The sequence below is a fragment of the Pipra filicauda genome, unplaced genomic scaffold (genome assembly GCF_003945595.2).
Source record: "Pipra filicauda isolate LSUMZ 115617 unplaced genomic scaffold, ASM394559v2 scaffold140_size2443280_pilon, whole genome shotgun sequence".
Taxonomy (NCBI): domain Eukaryota; kingdom Metazoa; phylum Chordata; class Aves; order Passeriformes; family Pipridae; genus Pipra; species Pipra filicauda.
Genome location: NW_024103885.1, coordinates 1,445,739 through 1,465,127, shown reverse-complemented (window position 1 = coordinate 1,465,127; position 19,389 = coordinate 1,445,739). Strand labels below are relative to the sequence as shown.

The window sequence follows — 19,389 nt, the reverse complement described above, 5'->3', positions numbered from 1 at the left end:
ATTCTTCAGCTTTTTCATACTAGATCCAGAAAGGATTTAACCTGTCATGGGCTTTTGTAATTTATTGTTTTCTTTTTGGTTTTTAAATGAATTAATTTTTTAGTAAATTAGATTTTCAGCCAGTTAGGTCACATACTACATCAGATCTATACTTTTAGCTGTTGTATTAACAGAGAAGGCAAAATTGCTGTTTAACAAAAAGTAGAAATTCTATAAATGCTTTTTGAATTTTATAATAATCTGAAAGTAATTCCATTTGGTCTTTTGGCACTTCAGTTGCTTTGGAATCCAGCCAGTATTTCAGTGGCTGAAACAATTCAGTACTGCAGGCCATTTTTGGGATGTAAAAATTACTGTGGGTGGCTCATCTTCACGTGCATATTTAGGAGGTACACAATGTCCCAATCATTTTCCTTCAGAATCATTAAAAAAATTGCAACATTTTAACATTAATTAAAAATCATATGAATAGTCACAAAGTCTTTCAGAAAAGAAGGTTTTCTCTGCTAGTTTAGGACCACTACCAAAACAGTCTGTCTTTCTGCAAACGTATATCCTATTAAAGATGAGATTTTATCAGTAATTACCTTAATTTGTTTACTCACTATTTGAGTTGCCTGCAAACTAATTTGGCACTAGGTATCTGTTCATCTTGAAAGTGATTTGGAAGTACAGGTTGGATCAGGGCACAGTGAGTTTAACCCAGTCAAATCAAATATAACCAATGGGAAATAGTATGTGATAAAGCCAATGCATTTGTTTATTGTAGATTGTATTGGTCTTCCACTGAAATACGAAATCTCTTGTAACAGGAACACTGATGTTATTGATACATGATTATTTCCTGTTTTAATTAAAATCAATTTCTAATAATGACAGGAACCATCTCTTCTTGATACACCTTATTATTAATTTCCATGCAGTTCTTTCTATGTTACTTATATAAAGTATTTTAATGATAGCATTGTTAGGAATAAAATTACTATTATGTTTACCCAGTCCTTTCAGGAAGCTGTGCCAACAGGTACCATAAGAGAGAATAACCCTTTGAATTTCATTTACCTTCTCCTGGTTAGGCAGTTGCCTGCTCACAGCCAAATGAATATTCATTCATAGTGAATGAATATGCTGTGTCTGGGAATAATGGCTGTGTTGCACTTGGAACAGAGCCATGTAATTTTTCCAGTTCTGGTATTGCAAATATTGCTTCAGTTCAAATGTCTTTGCTATGCTTCTCTTTTTGGCATGGTTACACAGAACTGAACCAGATCAGCAGCATATATATATATATTATATGGACATACCTAGAAAAAACAGAGCTGCTCCTCATATTCTCTTTGAAATTATAAAAAAGATTTTGTATTTATTTTAATTTATAGCTTTACTGATTATGCTCTGTGTGAAGTTGTTTTACATAATATGCTGAAAATTGTAATCAACAAAGCTGTTCATTAAAGATGATGCAGAACTGCTTTTGCACCAATGAAATGTTGAAGGATATCTCTTAGAGCACTGTTATGGTGCATTTAGGTAGAGATTCCAATTCATAAAACACGCTATGCTGTGAGGCAAATAAAGTTCCCATATGATATATGCAGATGTGCAAAAGCAAGAAAATAAAAAGCTTATGCATGAAGCAGTATCAGCTGCTACCTTATTTTGAAATAAAATTCTGGTCCATACAGGTTGTCTCTGTCAGAAAAAAGATGAAATTCCGCATCTTAAGGGTATTCCCCACATTTATTGACAAATAATTAAAAGTGCCCCAGAGAACCAAAACACAATTCTTTCCTTAATCACAGAAAGATACATGCATTTTTTTAGAATTTCAAGAATTCCAGTCAACACTTACACTAAAAAAAAGTTATTGCTTATGGTAATCCTGTGAGATCACAGTTTTACAGGATCACTGTTTGGTGGGAAAGCCCTTTCAAAGCTTCTTGCACTTCTGTGCAATTACCCACCATGTCAGGTTGTGTTTTTGAAGCCATGCTGGGTATATAACAAAGATGCAGATAGGAATGAGCAGCTGGGGGCAGCAGAAATAAGGCAGGATTGCTCTTAGCATGGAATTAAGGCCTGAATGCTTTTATAACTGCATTTTGATGTTACCTTTTTAGAGTTTGTTCTTGTTTTTCTGCCTCTCTCTCATTGAAACAATATCCAGAACAGCCCCCATTATTTTAATGATGTTTAAAATAACCTGCCTGTACTGTTCTCTACAAGACCCACTCCTCTCTGTTAATGTTAGAATTGCCATTGCTTTTTGCAAACCTTGCCCTATTTTCCAGCAGGGACTACAGCCTTCTAGTAGCTACTGTTCAAATTTGTGTCATTCCAGAACAGAGCGTCTCTCATTTCAACAGTACTAGCAGAGTCAAACTCTTTGTATCAGGTTTTGAATAGTGTGCTTGTTTAAAAGTAAACTAGCAGGAGAAATTAACCCAACTCTAGAGAGATTATAAGTCAGAGTTACAATTGACTAAAAATAAATTACAATAGATGCAATGATACAGAGAAAAACTGGTTTTAAGCCACAAAAACAGACGTATTACCCAGCCCCCTGGGACGAGAACAGAACAGTGTTCATTGGCGCACCACGTGGCCCCCCTGGGTGCAAAGTAAAAGGAAAGGAAAACCTGTTGGTCCCAATGATGGTGGCAGTTCTGTTGAGGTAATGATCGCAGTCTTGTAGAGAGTGGCAGTCACAATCCTGTTGGAGTTCTGGTCCTCCTCTGGCTCCAATGAGTGGTACCAAAAGTCCCAAAACCCCAAGATTATATGCGCTCAGGTTCAGGTGGGAGTGTCCAGTACGTCCCCCAGGGCAGGGAGTTTCACAGTGGGTGATTTAACTCTGTGAGTTGTGGGATATTTTTGGAGTCTTTGATGGTCTAGGTGTTGCAGCTGCCTGTTATGTCAGTCCAGTATGGCCCATTAGCAGCAATGACCCCTCAGGCTGGGTGTGAAGGTGCTGATTCCTCCCCAGAGAGGAGTTATCACAGCCAAGTCATTAGATATGCCCTGGACAGCTGCTGCAAATGATCCATTATTAACAGTCCATCAGAATTGACATAGAGGGTGTAGAATACACAGTTTTGGTTATACCCACATAGTAATAAACTGGTCCTGGCCCCTATAACTAGGACAAATAGATAACATGAGGACATGTGAGTGTAGGTTAATATCTGGAAGAAACCCCCTGTCCTTCAAGTAGTGGAGTAAGTTGATAATGGTGGTTTCGATTAGATAAGACTATCTACATCCATGTAGAAGAATATTCATCTTGGATCTTACTGACTGCATCTGGTCCCTCTTGGGACATAAATTTTAACTTGTACTTTTTCTGGTGAAAATGTCTGCAGTCATGTAAGGGTTGTGGCATTTTTATAGGATGTTAACAGGGTTATGTTCTGCATGCATGGAGCATGGCAAATTAGTATGTTGGTTTTGTGTGGCAAGGTTTTGGTAGCAGAGGGCCTAAAGGGATAGCTTTTGTGAGAAGCTCCAGGAAACTTCCCCTATGTCTGACAGAGCCAATGCCAGCGGCTCCAAGATGGACCTGCTGCTGTCCAAGGCCAAGTTGGCCCATCAGCAAAAGCGGCAGTGCTTCTGGGATAACACTTTTAAGAACAGGTGAAAAAAACATGTGCAACTGCACCCGGAGAAGAGAGAAGTGAGAATATGTGAGAGAAACAGCCCTGCAGATACCAGGGTCTCTGCCTTAGGCACTACAGCAGAGATTCCCCTACAGCCTGTGGGAAGGACTCATGTTGGAGATATTCATGGAAAACTGTCTACCGTGGGAAGGACCCCATGCTGGAGAAGGGGAGGGAGTGTGAAGAGTCCTCCCCTGAGGAGGAAGGAGCAGCAGAGACAATGAGTGATAAACAGATCACAGCCCCCATTCCCCATCCTCTTACAGTGCTGGGAGGTGAGGGTGGAGAATTCAGCAGTGAAGTTGAGCCCAGGAAGAAGGGAGGGGTGGAGGGAAGATGTTTTAAGACTTAGTTTTATTTCTCATTACCACATTGCTCTGATTTGGTTGGTAATAAATTAAACTAATTTCCCCAAGTCAAGTCCATTTTGCTGATCACAGTAATTGCTGAGTGATCTCTCCCTGACCTTGTCTCAACCCACGAGCTTTTTTTTTAAGCAAAAGGGGGGAGTGACAGTGCGGCTTTGGTGGGCACCTGACGTTTAGACAGGGTCAACCCACCACAGTGAGGGTATTAGAAACATGTTTGAAAGTACTGTTCTGCTGAGCATGAGTCTATTGAAATAGTATTGGGGGACTATGGAAGGAGGAAAGAGCCAGCCCTAATGCCATCTTGTCATTATTACATTTAGGTTGAAGTCCTTGGAAAAAATTACCTCTGCACTGCACCTAAGCATTGTTTTGTTGAGGAATACATTTAATGCAGGTAGCTCGGTATGCAGCTGCAGTGTGAGCTGCAGGTTGAGCTCCAGGAGGCAGAGGTTTCTTTTGTTCAGGGCCCCTCCTCAGAGGCACTAGCTGGAGCTGTTATTCTGTTGTTGCACCATGATTAAATTACTTAAAGGATCCAGAGGTCTGAGGCTCTGCCATGGGAAAGCTGAAGTTAAGCTGGTAAAGAAACCTGATCTGACTGGGTGAGTGTGGAGTGTGTACCTGCGAAGGGGCCTTGGTCCCAGCTCAGGTAGTGTGAGTGTGACTGCCAGAGTGGCTCCTGGATGGTCAGACAGGAAAGTTTCCTTAACAGTTTTAGGGGAACTAGTTTGTTCAAAATGAAAGCCTAAGCAGAACTCAGATGTGTGCAGTATGAATCTTGGGAAGAGCTGAGAGCTTGCATCATTTGATAACAAGTGTATGCCTCTGATTATCCATTATCCATATATTTCAGCTGTGAGAAATCTCTCCTTTATTTGTGAGAGCAAGAGCTGATTGATAAAGAACATCTGACAAAGTAACAGATATTTTTATGAAGATTAGGATATTCAAAGCAAATGTGTCTAGGGAATATTCAGAAAGATCAAAAGCTTGTTTTCTTCATAATGCTATTAGGCACTGAAAGGGAGACAATACATTTTGCATCAAAGTAGCACATTCTCATTGCAGCATGAATAAAAGAGTCTAATTTATAGCAGTTACTGAACTTCTGGCCTGCGAACTGTATGAGCTGAAGGATGAATTTGTCTCAGGTCTGTAAAGTTTTCATACAGTTATGCTGAGCATCTAGTTCTGCAAACTACTGCTGAGTCTGTCCATCTCCAGGAAATGGTGAATTTGATTTCTGGGAGCCTCAAAACTCATACCAAGCCACAGTTCTTAAAATGCTAGACAGCCCTAGTTTCAAAAATAAGTGCTTTCATTATAAACAATGTAGCAATTGCTTTTGCTTTTAAATGAAAAGAATATAAAAATAATATCAAAACAGAACACTGGACTATTTGGTATGTCATGATGTAATATGACAGCTTGATAATATAAACAATACTATGCATTGACAGCATCTAATAACATATATAATATGTACCTGTATGTACCTGTAGTAGAAAAAGATAATTATAAGCTTAAAATCACTTTTATCACAGCATTTTTAATTGTATTTCAAAGGAAATATTGAGAGTACCCAGATTTATTATGAATTGAAATGAGGTCAGATTTTGAAATGCCTTTGTTTCCTGTGGAAATTTGAAGTGCTAAATCAGTTTTATTTGTAGGGGAACTTTGTAACTGATTAGATGTCAGACTAGTTACTAGAACTTGTTTTCAAAAATCCAGAAAAGGAAGCTGTCACTTTGAGTTCCTGAAATTATTTTCTGTATGTGTGATGCAGTTTGTACATCTCTGTAGTTTGTACATCTTTATAGTCAATCTACTCTTCACTCAATCATCGTCATGCATATGTAAATTTGTCTTTGTTGGTTATGTTTTTTTCCCCCCAATCATAAATAATAGATATACCAAACATTGCTTTCCTCACTGCTTTTCCTCCTACTGTTCATACAGGAGAAACCATGGTAAAACACGTTCTTTGAGAAGTCAGAATCCTGAACTATTAGGCTGTAGTTACTTTGCATGTCTGTGTAATGTGCAGGAGAAAACATGATTATGGTAGGACTTGTTGATCTTAGAGTTCTTTTCCAACCTAAAGGATTCTATGATTATGTGATTAATTGGAAATTATGCTGCTAAAACCTTCTGTTCTGACTGATTAGCCTGCACACAGTTTTCAAGGTTGGTCTTTCAGCTTAGATAATTACATTGACAAAGATTGTTAAAACTGCTGTGGTGCAGTTTCCCTATTACAGAGAAGTTAGGAGATTTGTGTTTACATGCATTCAAATTCTGATTGAATGAAATGTAAATCTCAAAACTTGCAACTAGTATTTCAAGTTATAATTTACCTTTGCCAATACTATGAGAAAATAACATATCTCAGTCTAGTGAAGTTACAGGCATTTCTTGTGGGCATTTTTACATTATTTCATCAGTGTACCTCCGCTGATCTTTTTATTGCTCTGAAAGAGCAACAAGAACCCCCGAAAAGACTCTGAGTGAAATACAGCCAATGGGATTTGACTTTGGAAATACTTGCACAGTATTTAGTGAAAAAATGCCAGTGTGCTGAGGATTCATTAAGTGTTGTAAGTTGCCTTTCCTCCAGGCCACAAAGGCCAACCCTATGGCTTCATTTGAGAAAACAATGATGTGTTCAGGCTGTGAAATAACCTGTGGTAATGTGTTTTATTCAACAAAGACATCCTAGTGAAAAATCTGCTAGTTTTTTCCCCCCTGTATCTTTGTCCTTTGAAATCTTTTAAAGAATTGTAAAGAACTCGTCACTTAACAATTTGGAAGTGCATCAAATACATCCATTTTTCATACAGAGTAAACTCTTGCCAGGAAAATTTAATAAAGTAATTTGCTGAAGCAGAAGAATATTGGTAATATTGGATGCACTCAGCACATCTAGCCAGCATACAATACTGGCAGCTAGGTTTTTTTCTAGGTAAAAAGAGAATTTTAGATGTAAATGTCTAAGTGATTCTTATGTGCCTATATTTTAAAAAAACCCCAACATCTAGGATATCATCACCTGGCAATTAGAAAGAAACTGATTCCTACAGTATCTTACAAGGCATCTTAGAAGATTTTTTGTTTGCATTCTCAGTATTCCAGATTTTCCTCCGCCATGGCAAAACCGTGTTATAGCATTTTCCTGTCAAATAGAATTCTATTGCAAATGCCTTATCATAAGATAATATAAATTCATAAGAACCAAAGGCTTTTTCTGAAAGAGGCTGGTTTTTGCTGAGTTGTTTTCTCGACTTAATTTTCAGTTTCTTTACAGTAGTGCTTTTCAAAAAGTCTTCATTTTAACTAGAGTGAAAAATGATGGAGATTCAGAAGGTCTAATGAAATTTTCAGTTTAAAATTTTGACTGAACTAATCCAATTACCTATTCAGGAGACTAGGAAAAAGAGGAAAGAGGGAGGGATTTCTAAAATTTTTTCCCCTTACTTTCAGATTTTTTAACCCATTGTAGTTTGAGGTTTCATTTTTGCATCAAAAATACCTTTACGACTGGTTTGAGGTTTCCAAATGATCTGACAGATCTATCTATGGAGCTTGCTAGCCACCAAAACTGTCAAGGGAACCATTGCTGGTTTTCTGTTGTAGTCATTATTCTTGCATGTGTAAAGTGGTGAGCTGATGGAGGAATAGCATATACGAATGTTTTGCATGAAACCTTGTTGTGCTGGTCCAGTAGAATTGTAGCAACTGGGACATGGAAAGGCCATAAACAATGAAGAGGCATAAATTTAGATATACTGGATTTTCAAAACTAATGTAAGGTCCAGATCTTCAGATGATACTAATGAACAGCTATGATGACTTCCTTGGAACTGTGTTGGCACTTTATGACGGTCTCAAAGGATAATGGTATTTTAAAATCCCATCCTGTTGTGAGAAATAACTGGTAAACAACTTTTTCTGCCCTAAAATTAGTTTAGTAAGAAAGCTGCATCAAAACTGAGATCGGGATTTCAAATAATACTGGAGTATGTCAGTATACTTATATGGGTGGAATTGGAAATCAAGATTAAGAAATTATATAACTATAAATTCATTATGTTTGCAAAATATGAATATGGAAACATAGGAAAATATGTGAGTTTTTATGTATTTGTTTTCCTACCATATGTCTGTGTTAGAAACCTATGCCACAAAGAGCACAAATGGTGATTTTATATTTTCCCTCTTGTGCAGGGATGTGTAAAGCACAGCCTAGAAGTCAAGTGTTGTAAATTAGACTTAGCTGATATAATAGCAAATGAATGTGCTGTATCCAGAATTTACTTACATGTGTATTCATAATGCACAGATATTTTCATATAGGTATTTGTTTTAAAAACCTGTGGCAATCCAACTATTTTCTTACCAATTTGACCCATGGTCTTTCAGGTAATATGATGCATTTTTGTAACTCTCTTTTTCTTTCTTTTTTTTTTCCCCCAGGTGGTGCTCTATCAAATAAGTTTTGATATTATTACTGGAAGTTCTCATCCATTCAGGTACATTTAATTTTCATTGTGTAATTTATCTATATAATCATAAGATGCTTTAGATTGTAATCCTTTACATGCTAGGACAGCTGGCCACCATGTAAAAATGTTTTCTAAGGCAGGAAGATATAAAAGGTGCCCAATCAAGCAACAGGAAGAGAAGTGGTCTTAGAGAAAGCTTCCTGAGAGAAGCTGCTAAGCCTCTGCTTTCTTAGACTTTGTTCTCTTCTGTTTTGTTGGACTGTAGGTACAATGGATTTATATGTATATGCATAATTAAATTGTGTCAGATTAATTCTCACAAAAGCCTTATCTTAGCATTTTACCATTTTAATCTTCACCCGTTTTAGGTTGGATGATAACTTGGTGAAATGCTTAGTACTTTGGAAGGTTAGTGGCTTAAGTGCTAACTTGGTTATATCCAGACCGTTAAAGTCTTTCTTTCCAGTGATGAAATAACCTTGATATATTTAAATAACCTTTAAAGGGTTTGTCAAATTGCCAACTTTATTTGTTCAGCAAGTAGTTGGATTGTTATGGAAGCATACTGTGCTTTCAGAAAAGGCTGACTCAGAAAAGACATAATTTCTCATTCCTTCAATTGCTGGGCTATGGTGAGCACAGTGAGGTGAGCACTTGTTTGAGCAGCTGCTGCCAATAATATACTTGTCTGAATGCTGTGCTAGCTGCTGGAAGTTCTGTAATCATATTACCGCAGTACGTACTTCTCTTTGGAGGTGAGGAAGCTGTGAAGCTTTAAACCTTGCATCAGTTAGTATTCTATTTGCTGTTACAAACAGACTTTGGCCAGGCTGAATTTGTTGTTTAGAAAGCAAAGTGTGGCATGATATTTTCACTACATCCTTTCAGATCTGAAATAGATTCAGAAATGGGTCTCAGTTGTGTAGGCATTGTCTGCACAAGAGAAATTCAGAGTTGCCTGTTGCATCACTCAAACTTGTGAGTGACTAATCCATTATAAGGTGTTTACATCTGACTGTTGGGGGCCCCCTGGTGGTCTAGTGGTTAGGATGCGGCGCTCTCACCGCCACAGCCTGAGTTTGGTTCCCGGTCAGGGGACTTCCCTGGGCAGATGGAGCTCGTCAGCCCTGTAAGGCCATCCAGCTAAGAGAAGGTCACTCTAAACAAACCTACGTCCTGAGGACCTCGCTGCCACTGTCCAAGCTTGCTTGGCCCCAGCAGATGAACCTCAGGATTAAAGGGTGGGCTCAGTTCAGCGCACACTGTGTCTCACCTAAAAAATCCACTGCGCAGGCTCGAAGGGTAATGACCTTTCCCAAATCTTCGTTCGCGAAGACTGGCCATGACATCTGACTATTGCCTATTTCACTGTTCTGAAACTATAACACATTTTCTGACTGAGAACTTTTGCCTAACACTCTTCTTGGGAGATAAACTGTGCAAAGTCCTCTGGAGTAGGGTTTGATTCCTTTCCAGCCTCAGGAGTCCTGGTCTTATTTATGCTCTTTCAGAGTTCTTGTTCAGTCCCCTGAAGGCCAGTGTGGAAGTAAATTAAAGTAACTTCTCAGCAACAGCTGCTTTGCTCTCTAAGGACTGGAAAAATCTCAAAAGAAAAAGAATTTCCAGTCTGATAATAGTCCTTCTGGATCTGTCTGTGGATTTTTCATTGTCAAGTTCGTTTTCCTAATGGCAATTACATAAAGCTAAATTGACTTGTTCAGTGGAAAAAACAAACCATGGAGAAACAACACAGTGGATTCATATTCTCTTTCTTATTACAGAAGTAGTGATAGTTTATGTGACAGCAAACGGAATGGTCCAGGTACAATTTTATGCTAAAGTACCTTATGCTGCATTTAAGGTTGGTGTTTCTGCTCTGTTGTGCTATGCACACAATATCCTGTCACAAATACCAGAAATCAAAGGCCTGTGAGGTTAATTGCAAACTGTGATACATTTAGAGTAAGAAAAAGAATTGCTGTTTCAGATTTCTTACTTGCACATTCGTGGTGTTTCATAGGTTTGTGAGAGGAGAGGAGGTGGCTGAACTGCTTGCATTCAGTACAAATTATTTTGTAGTTGTGTCAATAGAAACAGGAGCTGTATTAAGGGCTGTAGTAGCTCACCTGCAATGCTTGGCCTTCAAATGGTCTTAGCACTATGTAGAGGGTTTCTGTGGCTGGGTTTTGGTAATGGCAGGGGGGGCGGTACAGGGATGGCTTCTGTTAGAAGCTGCTAGAAGCTTCCCCTATTCCATGGAGCCAATGCCAGACGGCTCCTGGACGGACTTCCTGCCTTCCTTCCTTGGCTGGCCAAGGCCGAGCCAATTAGGAGTGATAGTAACGCCTCTGTGATAACATATTTAAGAACAGAAGGTTGTTGCGCAGAAAGAATTCCAGCCAGGGAAGAGTGGAGTGAGAACATGGGAATAACAATGTAGACACCGAGGTCAGTGCAGAAGGAGGGGCAGGAGGTGCTCCAGGCACCAGAGCTGAGGCCCTGCAGCCCGTGGTGCAGCCCATGGTGGAGCAGCTGTGCCTCTGCAGCCCATGGAGGACCATCGGGGTGCAGAGACCCACCTGCAGCCCATGGAGGAGCCCATGCTGGAGCAGGTGGATGCATGAAGGAGGCTGTGACCCCGTGGGAAGCCCAGGATGGAGAGGGGTCCTGCTGGAGACCTGCAGCCCGTGGAGAGGGAAGCCCACAGTGGAGCAGATTTTTCCCGGGTAGGACTTGCAGCTCCTGTGGGGGACCAATGTCGGTACAGCTCATTCATGAGGGACTGCACCCCATGGAGGAGTGACTCATGGGACAGCAGTTTGGGAAGAACTGCTGCCTGAGGGATGGACTCACACTGGGTCTATCAAGGACTGTCTCCCGTGGGAGGGACCCCACGGGAGCAGGGGAAGGATTCCTGTCTCTGAGCAGTGGCAGAAACAACAACTGACCGCAACCCCCATTCCTTGTCCCCCTGCACCTCTGGAGGAGGAAGAACATGGAAGGAAGGAGGGGTGGGGGGAAGGTGTTTTTAAGACTGTTTTATTTCTCAGTCTTTGGCTCTTATCCTGTTAGTAATAAATTTAAGTACTATCCCCACTTTGAGTCTGTTTTGCCCATGCAGGTAATCAGTAAGTGACCTCTCCCAGCTATCTCAACTCATGAATCCTTAGCTGTTTTTTTTCTCTCTCCTCTGTCCAGTTGCAGAGGGAGAGTGAGAAAGAGGCTTTAGTGGGTACCTGGTGTGCAGACAGGGTCAACCCACTACACACTCAGATATAAAAATCTTATCTGGGGAAATCTTACCTGAAGGAAGCAGGTTTAGCGAGGTGAAATTACTATGACTTTTCTTAATTTGTGGATTCAGATTCTTTCACTGAATTAAACTCTTCCTTAAGACCATAGCTATGTCTGTTCTCTTCATACCCCCCCCCCCCCGGCACATACTCCTTAGGTAATTAAGACCAAGAGAAGTCAGAGGATGAAGTTTTTATGTATCTTTGGGAACAGTGTCATTACAGATGCCTGAATATGCAAAACAGAAAAGAAGATTTTTCCACTTTGCAAATGCCAATTAGCTTTTTCAGTGGCTCCATGTAGGAGTTCAGCATGATTTCCATATTTTGAAAATAAGAATTGCTGAGAGATTAGAACAACATGGATTGCAAAAAGTCAGGTATCATGTTCTAAAAATTGTCTTCACAGTTTTGAGTTAACTCAAACTGTTATATCAGAACATATCAGAAATGGTGTTATAAGAGTGTTTTGTTGAAGAAAATAGAATTGCAAATACAACTTTTTTTTCCTCACTCAGAAAACTTGCTCATTTTTCAGTTTTGTTGTGATCAAAATATTTTTCTTCAGGAGGTGTCAGATGGAATTAAACTAATCACCAGTGCTATACATTTCACTTAATTTCATGTCCACTGCATCTCAAATTAAATCCACCTAGCATTTATTAGCATTCATTTGCAAAAACTGCTACATTCATAATTTATGTTTCCCGAAGTGTAGCCAGTAAAAGAAAGCGTGAAATGCTTCAGTGCTGATGTGAAAACATGAAATGAACTCAGAATTTCTGGCATAGATTGAATTTAAATATAACTCAGCATGATTGAAAATCTTCTCAGTGTCCTAGATTTGCACTTCAGGTTTCAGTTTATACTAAGCATGAGTAAGTGTTGTTAACTGCATGAATAATGCATTTTCTTCAGCTCAGCCCATTCCCTTCACATGTTTATTCATTTATGCTGTTTAAATGAACCAAAATGGTCAGTATTCACTCCTGTTCTGACAAGCTGCAGGAGAGATCAGTTTCCTCAGACTTAGAGCAACCACAGAACTACTTACCCAGAGACCATCTTTTTAAATGATCATTTATCTTTAGTTGTCATCTGCATTCAATGACAGAAGCCCCCTTTCATACTTCTGTATCATTATCTTGAATAAAATTCTTGTAAATTTATATGTATTTTTGTAATATATTTCTGGTGTCAGGAATACTAATTGTAGAAATGAGAAGTAGCTTTACAACAGAACCCAGATGCGCGCAGTGTTTGGGACCCAAGAATGTATTTTTCCCTTAGACACATGATATCACAATCAATCTACACCTTTTCAGAGCTCAGGGAGTCTATGAACAAGGGATTAGGTAAACAGAAGGAGGAAATAGGGCTGAATTTGTCAGGTTTCATGTTAGAAGAGCTGCACGGTTCCATCCGTGTCAGTTTACAAAAATGAATTTGGCAGAAAAGCAGCTCTGTAGAGACTAATTGTCTCATTCTAGATGAATAGAGACTAATTTTGTCACTTTGGCAATTTATGTTTCATCATTCTCTAATTTAAATGTCACAAATTTAGTTTTTATATTATGTCAGTTATTCAAACTTGTATGGATCCATAATATCCAGATAATTAGTATATTTCTTGTATATAATGACATTTAGTAACATCTGTTAAGGTAACACATTATTATTGTACTCGAAGCATGAATTTAGTCTGCAAAAGGAGCTTTTCAAAGATATTAGTGATAGGTATGTGCCACACAGCCATCAGCTTCTGTATGGCTTTTCCCTCAATTTCTTACCCTCATTAATATGTTTTCCTTGTCACAGTGCTTGTGGTGTTTGTTATACATTAGGTACTGAGAAGTGCAAATAACACACACATAGTCACACAATGAAGCCTGTGATACAAATGAACTTAATTTGTACTTCTTGAATCCAGGAAATTGCCTGGATGCTACAGTCCCACCCATCTTTTTTATATAGTTGTGTCTTTGAAAACTATATTTAAATAAAGACTTACTGGCTACTGGAGTTATTCAAATGAAAAAGATGAGTAGAATCTGCTTCTCACTAAGTCTTACCCTCTATTCCCACTTTCTGTAACCAATAACCCACAAAGGTTGTTTCTTTAAAAAGAAAAATCAAGAATTCAACCAAGTTGTCTTATGTATATTTGTGGTCCTGGGTAGAATTTTAATTTTCTGTGTTATGGCAAATATAGCAACTTTGCAAAATTTTGCCATTGTGAAGTGAGATAAACCTAGGTTTTAAAATTTAACCCAGAATGAAAATGTGAATAATTCTGTTTGTTTCTGAAGCAGAATTTCTTTGAAATGGCTCAAGTAACTTTTGATAATATGAAACAATTTTTCTAAAGAGAAATTCTTGGTTGTCTTATCTCTCCATCTTTCTGAGATTCATGTAACATTCTTTAATCGCGTCTAGAAACAACAGCTGTTCCATATTTATGAAATAGTAAGGTTCCATGAAACAGTAAGACAATGAGAGATGTGAGCTATTGAGAACTGTTGCTGTCTATCAGTTTAGTAAGACTTTCTCAGAAATGAATAGATTTTTTACCAGTGCAGAATATAGATTTTCTTTCAACCCAGTACAAATAGAAGTACCAGGAATTGTCAGAAAAAAATTGGATTTAATATGCAAAATAAAATAACACAATGATCATTAAGGCTCATGTATAATCCAATGAAATAACCTTAAGGAATGATAGATCCACTGTCTAGAATCCCATAAAAATTTTCCCATTTTTCATGTCTTAGCTCTCCTGTGGCAGTCAGCTTAGACTTTAGAACACTTTCCTGCTGCTTGCCCTAGATCTTTTCAGAGATCAGCCAAAAAGGCCAGAGTGTTGGGTTTGCATGGCCAGGTTTTGGTAGCGGGTCAGGGATACACAGGTGGCTTCTATGAGAAACTGCCAGAAGCTTCCCCATGTCTGACAGAGCCAACGCCAGTTGGCTCCAAGATGGACCCACTGCTGGCCAAGGCTGAGCCCATCAGAAATGGTAGTAATGCCTCTGTGATAACATATTTGAGAAGGAAAAAAAGTTATTGCAGAGAAGTAATTATAGCCAGAGAAGAGAGGACTGAGAACATGTGAGAGAAACAGCTCTGCAGCACCAAGGTCAGTGCAGAAGGAGGGGCAGGAGGTGCTCCAGATGTCAGAGCTGAGTTTCCTCTGCAGCCTGTGGTGAAGACCGTGGTGAAGCAGGCTGTCCCCCTGCAGCCCATGGAGGTCTGTGGGTGTGCAGAGAGCCACTTGCAGCCCAGGCAGGAGACCCCTGCCTTCTTGAAGGACTGCACCCCATGGAAAGGGACCCATGCTGGAGCAGTTTGTGAACAGCTGCAGCCCATGGGAAGGAATCATGCTGGAGAAGTTCTTGGAGGACTGTCTCCCCTGTGAGGGAACCCACACTGGAGCAGGGGAAGGACTCCTCTCCCTGAGCAGAAAGCAGTGGCAGAAACAACATGTGATGAACTGACCATAACCCTCATTCCCTGTCTCCCTGAACAGTTGTGGAGGAGGAGATAGAGAACCTGCAATAAAGCTAAGCCTGTAGGAGTGGGGGCAGGAGGAAGGTGGTTTTTTTAGGATTTTAATTCTCATTATCCTGCTCTGATTTTGATTGATAATAAATTTAATTATTTTCCCTAAGTGGAGGTTTTTTTACCCATGACAGTAATTGGTGAGTGATCTCTCCCTGTCCTTATCTCAACTCACAAGACTTTTGTTATATTTTTTCTCCCCTGTCCAGTTGAGGAGGGAAGTGATACAGCAGCTTTGTGCACCTGGCATCCAGCCAGGGTCAAATCATCACAGCCAATTAGACTAGTGTGGCAGCGTGACTCAGGACCCTGCACTTTGGAAATAACTCACCTAAACTCAGTGCCTTTCAATACAAGAAGAGCCACTGAGTGACAATTGCTTCTAGTTGCTCTTGGCAAAGGTTGGATCCAAAGCAAATGTTTTTAGAAAAGTCTGCCTCACTAAACTGCCTATATAAACTTTGCTCTTTGTTAGTCTCATTAGCAGTCTCAGATGTCGGAAGATTCCTTTGCTCCTTCCTCCACACAAGTGCTTCCTTTTCATCAGCGTTGGCACACTGCATAGAGTGGGGGGAGATGCAGATGTCTGAGATAACTGGCGGTATAATAAATGGGAATTAACTGACACTAAAGTAGGAATGCTGGACAAGGAAATCCATGAAAATAAAGGAATACTGGCCTTCATGAAATGGTAACAATATGAAAATACAACTTCTTTTCAGCAAAATTGTTCTCATGACTATTTCCTTTGACAGAAACTTACTGGAATGGAATTTATTTCTGGTAAATGAGATGCACAACTACCCTGTTCCTTAGGCATGTAGCCTTGCCAATGCTTTTAAGGCCAAGTTCCCCAGCTCTCCAAATTTATTAGTCACGTGAACACCTTTAGTTTTTCTGTGAAAGCACCCACCTGGTATTTCTTCAAGTGTATCTAGTCTTTAAGGTGCTTTCTAGGGCCTGTATACGTGTGTTACTGATGATCTGCCTCATAAATGACTCTACCTAGAATGCCAAGTCTTCTAGCACCTGTCTCAGTGGTCCACACAGCATAGCTGAAAACATCATTGCATGCACCATTACCCACTGGATTCTTCTTTGGTACTGGGAAAGAACAGGAGGATGCAGCAGTGATATCCAGCAAGGAAAGAGGCTGTGACTGTGTGCTTTATATGTGATTATTTTTAACTGTGTATGCAAACTGTAATGTGTAAATATAAGAACTCAAGCATGGCAGTAGCAGATGCAGTTATGTCTTAGCAATATTTAACTATGCAGTACTTAAGGGAGAACAAATGAGATAACTGTGAGATAACTATTGAGTACCAATGGAAATGGCAGTAGATAGCTGTAACAAACATTAGCAACGTTAGTTTGAACCATAAGCAGCACGGTGGTACGGTTATAGCAGCAAATCCCTGAGTTGTCCCAATCCATTAAGGTCCTCAGTGCTCCTCTCTTGGCCCTCAAGGCCCACACTCCTGGCACCTGGTATGAGAGGGTGTAGGTGGCCCTCATGCCACAGCTGCCTTACCAAGGCACTGTTATTGCAATATTTCCCTGTATTTTATTAATGGCCTGCAATCAGAAATTTGTTAAATTGATTTATTTTAGTTCATAATTTCCTATACTGAGGTCTCGCATTTGTGACTAGCCATTTGGTTAGTCCTTATCTTGCCACAATGACAAATATGTTTGTACAGGGTTAGGAAAGCTACATCAAAGCCAATCTTGATTTACCAGTTCCCTGTACTTTGCTATGATGATTAGCAGCATTATACTGAGGCCTGTCTTGGCTCAGAGAGGCCTGACTTGGCTTGGTTATCTTCAGCTCCCTGTCATGTACCCAAGACTCACTTGTTTTCAACTGTGTGAAATACTCCTCTGCAGGTGAGAAACTTCCTATTTGTCTTTGTTGAACTCCATGAGGTCCTGCCAGACCCTTTCTCCAACCTACCATGAAACCTCTGGAAAGCAGCCACCACTTCCAGTATGTTTACTCATTTTCTCCTAATTTTCTCTTTCCAAACTGCTGCTTTGCTTTTTTGCCCTTTGTCCATTTTCTACATTTTTGTAGAGTGTGAGACCTAAGTAATAGAGGGTCATTTAGTGCCAGTTGGCCTTTATGGCAGGGAAGAGTCAAGGGTGTCTTTAATTTACTGGTATAGTCATATCCCCCAGTTCTAAGGAGAAAGAACAGCACGCCAAAATAGTGCTCAGAGCTACAGTACTAGACATTAATGTGTCCTCTGGAAAAGCATGTGTGTGGTGTTGGATGTCACCTTCATCATCGGAGCTGTGACTGCTGAGGCTGTGCTCCTGTCTTTGATGCTGGAATGTTGGCATGCCCACACGTGTCTTGGGAAGATTGCTTTGGAAGCACTTGGACAAGGAGCTTCTCTATTGTATGTACTTGCAGTGACTACTGAGGGTGTGGGAAATAATGGAGTATTACTTTCTGTGATTACAATTGGAAATGTGTCTTACTGGTCTTGGTACATTTAGGTATATGGTTTGGCTTGAAGGCTTTGATGTTTGAAAGCCCAGACAGGGTGTACCCTGGTGGTATATTACTTCACACAGCTCCACTGTGATGGCAGTGAATTTACCGACACAAAGCTGCTTGTGCCACGGATTCAGATGAGAGATGTAATAAGATTTCCTGGCATCAAACTGACCCATTTCTGGAACAAAATGGATATGTAAAAATGAATGTTCTATGACACAAGAACTACTGCCTGCTCATCGCTCGGCACCATGTGGTGACCTTGTGCATTGAGATATTAATGGCCCAATAGTGGTTATTCTTCAGCTGGTAGATAATAATTCCCCCTCCACCAGTCCTGCTGTGAGTGCTGGTGATTTGCCATCTGAGCCACTCAGCTGTGGCTTTGGGAGTGAGTAGCCTTGGCCTATGCAAGGCTGGAGCTAGGACTGATCATAATAGATATGACAGTCCAGGTGCCAGAGCATCCTCCACAGCCCTGCAGGGGCAGCTGCTTAGTACCACCAGTCAGACCACCACCATGTCATATAAAGGAGCCTCATTTTATTCACTGACAGGAAATTAATATTGTAGTAAGATCACCAAATTTTATTATTTTATTAATTAATAGTATGTGATTAATTATTACTAATTATAAAGGATTAATTTTGTGTGGTTATTATTACATCATTACAGCCCACATACATAATATGTATATGGCATATAAATTATTTTAAGATTATGAAACCTTGAAAATCTTATCATTTTAAAATAAAATAATTGTAGGTTTGGTAATCAAGGAAAAATGGGAATTTCTGGCTCATTCCAGTGAATAAAAATAGTTTAGAAATGACACTACCCTCCTTAAAGAAATTGCTTGTTCATTAAACATTATTAAAAGCTGCAGTTCAACTTCTGAGTGCCTAAAAAGTGAAAGTGATGTTTAAATAATACAGAAACTGGAAATCTATTATGGAAGTAAATGCTTAATATTGCAGCCACCCAGAGTGATTATTAAGAAAGTGTTTACATACTATCAGTACATTGTTTATAATATACATTTATAAATCTGTTGAAGAATGTAATTCATAATTTATTTTACATAAAACAGGTGAGCTGACCAAAGTAAAAAATAACCGTACAAATGAAAACCCCCAAAGTATTCAGATCTGGATTTGTTCATTGATCAGATTCTCACCTTAGCCCACAAACAATTGTCTGGTACAGTGATTTGGGCAACCTGAGGTCAATGTAAGTTTGGACTAATAGAAAGAAAAAGGTATATGGAACTAGCTGGCATTTGTGGATTGATTTGGTAATAGATTGGGATAATATGATTAAGATCCTGATTCAGCAAAATATTTTTTTCAGCAAAAGATGTCTTACCTTTCACCATTGTCATAAAGTAGTCACTTTGGGTTTGTTGTACTTTTATGTATATAAATATTGTCCTAGAGGACTCTTTATTTTTGATGAAAATGTCTTAAAGAAACTCATTTTTCTGCTGTCATGCTTTAGACAGAA

At 39.4% G+C, this 19,389-nt stretch overlaps 1 protein-coding gene across 6 annotated transcripts in view; it reads left to right on the top strand.

Annotated features, from left to right (window-relative positions):
• Window positions 1-19,389, top strand: part of TRMT9B (tRNA methyltransferase 9B (putative)) — a 126,281-nt gene that overhangs the window by 48,970 nt on the left and 57,922 nt on the right. For 5 of the 6 annotated variants that reach the window (XM_039378561.1, XM_027735963.2, XM_039378560.1 and 2 more), the window contains one exon: window positions 8,504-8,559. The gene's annotated coding sequence lies outside the window, so the exon portion shown is untranslated. Of the gene's footprint in view, window positions 1-8,503; window positions 8,560-17,351; window positions 17,371-19,389 lie in introns of those variants that run through there. The other variant, XM_039378559.1, reaches the window with a different exon arrangement.